This window comes from Piliocolobus tephrosceles, chromosome 5 (genome assembly GCF_002776525.5).
Source record: "Piliocolobus tephrosceles isolate RC106 chromosome 5, ASM277652v3, whole genome shotgun sequence".
NCBI classification, from domain to species: domain Eukaryota; kingdom Metazoa; phylum Chordata; class Mammalia; order Primates; family Cercopithecidae; genus Piliocolobus; species Piliocolobus tephrosceles.
In genome coordinates, this window is record NC_045438.1 from 139,296,528 (window position 1) to 139,300,565 (window position 4,038).

The 4,038-nt window shown below is 56.7% G+C and overlaps 1 long non-coding RNA gene across 1 annotated transcript in view; it reads right to left on the reverse strand.

Annotated features, from left to right (window-relative positions):
- Positions 1–1,071: 1,071 nt before the first annotated feature.
- LOC111525989 overlaps positions 1,072–4,038 on the reverse strand; it is a 4,215-nt gene continuing 1,248 nt past the window's right edge. Inside the window, exon 3 of the long non-coding RNA XR_002726251.2 lies at positions 1,072–3,574. This is a non-coding gene — a long non-coding RNA (uncharacterized LOC111525989). The remainder of the gene's footprint in view (positions 3,575–4,038) is intronic.

Below are 4,038 nucleotides of genomic sequence, written 5' to 3' on the forward strand. Positions count from 1 at the left end.
ACAGGTGTGAGCCACTGCACCTGGCTGTTACTTCATTTCTTGCCAATTACGTTACCCTCATGAAAAACCCCCTTCATTCAGGCTTGGTGGGAGGAGAAAGATGGTAAAAGAGTCAATGGAAAGAAAACAGGATATAACTTCTGTCCATGTAACTTCTTTATGTCCCATTGGAAAGAGAAGCCTAAAGGGGTTCATTAATTTCTATTGCTCTGAGGTCCCGAGGATGGCATCACACAGTGCAATAACTACCAGCAGGGGCCATGCTTGATCTCAGCAGATGTCAGTGAGGACATACCCGGGATCTTCTGGGGTCATGGACATGGACTTACAGCAGAACTGAGTAAACAGGGATGCACAGGCACACACACGCACACACATACATACACATGCACATGTGCACACACAGGGACATACACAGTCCTGGGGTGCACAGATGAGCCCCTCCCCATCCACTCTGACTCCACAAGGCTCCCGTGACCCCGCTAGTCACCTGGCCTGTTGTCAGTGGTGTCCTTTGTGTCCCACCTTGGCACAGGCTCAGGACCTGGGATTGCCAGATACTGAGAGGAGATGAGATGGAAAGAAGGATGAGGGACAAGGGAAGAAGGGAGAGAGGGAGGGACGGATGTGGGGAAGGAGGGAGGGAAGAAAGGAAGGGAGGGCTGCCGGAGACCAGCCACCAAGGGACAGTAGGCACAGGTGACAGCAGACCCTCTCAGGGATGCTTTGTACAGACTGTCGTGAATGAGCAATGTCACTGGAACTCCAACTTTTCCTCCCTTCCCAGCCCTCTGGGGTTCCCTGTCAGGCGCAGTTTGAATTACAGTAAATTATTGGGTGGTCTTAACCCCGGCATCTGCCTGAGAGCGGGAAGCTGCAGTGCAGTGTGGCCTCACAGTTGTGTGGGAACCTTGACCTTTCTGGTCCTTGGCCCTGCTGCGGCCTTTGGGATGGGGAGGCTGTGAGAGGCTGGTCAGGGGTCTGGGCTGTGTCACCCTCCTTTCCCATCCACCCCAATGTGCCCAGGGTTTCCTGCAGAGAGCTCTGGGCAACTCAAAAACAGGCAGGTCATAACAACAAAGACTTTATTGTGCTTTAATCCAAATAAGTGGGGGCTTTGAGGCCAAGGAAGGGGTCCTTTTCCCCAAGAAGAGGCTTTCTTAGGCATTGCTGAATCCATGCTGGAAGCTCTGGTCCCGCCTTGGAGCCTCCTGCAGTGAGTAGTGCCAAGTTTCCTGACTTTTTCTGACCACAAAATGCAACTGCCAAGAATGGCAGATGAGGGATCCAGCCTCCCGGACTCTCATTTTCTTAGTTCTCTTCAGTCCTGTGTCCTGGAGCAGATTGTGGACCCTGGAAGCAGGGCCCCAGTGCCATCTGCTTGGGCCTCAGGACTCCACCCCATTGCTGGTCTGGTGGTGGCCACCTACCCTGCAGGAGCCTGGCCATTTCTGCTTCCTTGAATGGATGAGGTTGGTGGCTGGTCCGCCTGTTTCTGCCCTACCCTCACCAAGATGGCCAGTGGTCGTTTGAGCTTGGTGACATCATCAGCTTGGCCTTGCCAGGCACACATAAGACCCGGGTATGTACGCAGTGCTCCAAGGGGGCTTGCTCTGCCTTAAGCCAAATACCAGTTCTGGCCAGGGCCACAGGGGACTCTGTCTCCTGTGTATCTTGGCTGCTGCTGGGGGCCCCAAGGCACCCCTGGTGCTCCTTCCCTTTCAGGGCTCAGGTTGAGTCTGGGCTAGGGCCCTCTGGGTCTGGGAATTGTGCGTTGAGAGGGGGATTCTGCCGTACAGGTTGGGACCGTGGATACAGGGCATGCTGCTGCCTGGCCTGAGCAGTGGGAATGCCATGCTGACCCTTCCCTCCAGTGGCCTCCAAGTGTCCAGCTTCCCCTTCAGAATTGACTTTCCATGTCTAAGGAGCTATCTGGGGCTTTGGGGCAGCTTGCCAGGTGCTGCCCTGGCTCCTTCTGGGCCATGCTGGTCACTGCCTGCCAAGGGTGATCGATCAGATGTAGGTACCACATGCAGGAAAGTTGTCCCTGGCCCTACCTCTGGGCTATCAGGGGTCTGGGCAGGGTCTTGTATTGGGGGCTGGGCCAGTCCTGTGGTCTTAGAGGTGTCCAGGGCAGATATGGAAGTGACAGGGGCCTAGCATTTCTGCTCCAAGCTGTACTGTGAAAACCACAGGCCTCTGAGGTCCAGGTCCATGGGGAGCTTAGAGAGGGAGTTCCAGTGTAGGAATCACCAAGCACCCTGTGGTCTATCCTGAGCTGGGGATGGGCTGGCCACACTCTTGCGTCCCCAGGGCCCCCAGAGAGCAGCCTGCTGTCCTGGACTCTGCAGAAGCTCCCTCATGCCGCTGGGCTTTGGCCTTGCATATAGCCGAACTAGGTGAGGGTGAGGGAGGATGAGACTCCCATTTCAGGAGGGCTACACCCATGGGCTGCTGGAGCTGGGCTGTGGGCCAGGGAGAACCAGCCAGTCCCCTTGGGGAGGGTCTCAATGCTGGGGGATATCTGCAGAGACCTGAGTGCTGGGGGTACTTGCTCAGGTTTGGCTGAAAGGAAAGCAGATTTGGTCAGCTTCTCCATTGAGAACATCTTGTTTTTGCCGGGCTGGACCCCACAGACTTGGGTCCCTGCAGTCCTCAGGGTACCTGTGTGGTCCTCCCCCGGTCTAATGCTGAGGACACTTCTGCAGGCTGCTGCTCCCAGAGTGAGATGTGTGTGTAGCCTAGAGTGGGGAAACGGTTAGGGAACCTCAAGTCACTCCAGGGACAGCCCCCAGGGTTCCGGCCGACTCAGGCTCCCTGCCTCACAGCCTTGCCCCAGGACTGCTTAGCCTGGGCTTTAGCCTTGATTCAGAGCTCAGACGGATGGGGCCCCTTTGCCACCCAGTATGGGGGCTTATCTCCACAGTGGGTGAGACACCCTCCACTCCTCTGGGGGATCTCCATGCCAGGGCTGGACTGTTCCCACACTCAGCTGAGCTCTCAATTCTGGCTCTGGGCCAGAGTTTCACATATGCCCTCTCCCTAAATCCTCTTAGGGTCTCTGACACTGATTTTAGGCCTTGGAGGGTGCTCAGGAGTGAAGGCCCCGCTCCTCTCCAGGGCTGCTGGTACTCACAGGTGTGGTTGTGGGCTTGCACAGAAGGATCTGACCCCTCCAGTGTCCTTCTGGGGCTTTCAGGAGTGAGAGCAGGAGGCTACAGGGGAGGGGCTTGGAAGAGTCTTGCTCACATCTCATTGTCTCTGAGGCATGTCCAGTAAACCCAAGGTCAGCTTTTGCCCTAGGCTCAGTCAGCCTGTTTTCAGAAACTTCTTAGAGGAGGAGGGAGAGGAAGGGCTGGAGGAAGGCCCAGGGAACAGGGCTGGTGAGGTCTAGGCACTTCCCACTATTTACTGCCCCACAGGGTGATGCAGGAGGAAACTTGGTTCTGAAGCCCACCTGGGTGTGCAGGTCACAGTGCATGCTTCTCAGTTTCCCCATGGAGGCCTCAGGGCGCCTCATCACCATGTCCTCCTCCAGGGCCCAGGCCTAGGACAGCGTGTCCTGAAGGAACTCCTGCAGGCCAAACAGAAACAGCTTCAGGGGGTGTTCCAGGAACAGGGTGACTATCAGGCTGGGAAGGGTCTGTGGGAGAGTCAGTTTCTGCACCTTGTTCCCGCTCCAGGCACCTTCCACTGGGCTGTGCTGGATCCTCCTGTGGCTGCCCCAGGGGTCCAGATGTTCACAGAAAACCACAGCTGGAGGAAGGCCTGGGCAGGGAGGTGCTCACCACACTCCTGCCTTTCATCTAGGTTGTGTCAGGAGTGGGTTTGGTACCTGAGTCCACTCCCTGCCCAGTCAACCAGGCCTGGTCTGGCCCTACCTCCGGGCTGGAGCAGAGAGCCATGAGGACAGTGTGGATGCTGGTCTTAGGTCATCACACACCAGAAGCCAGGGATCTGTCCTGCATGCTCCTTCTGGGCACCATTGGTGGATAGGATCCAAGGTCTGTCCTGCATGCTCCTTCTGGGCACCATTGG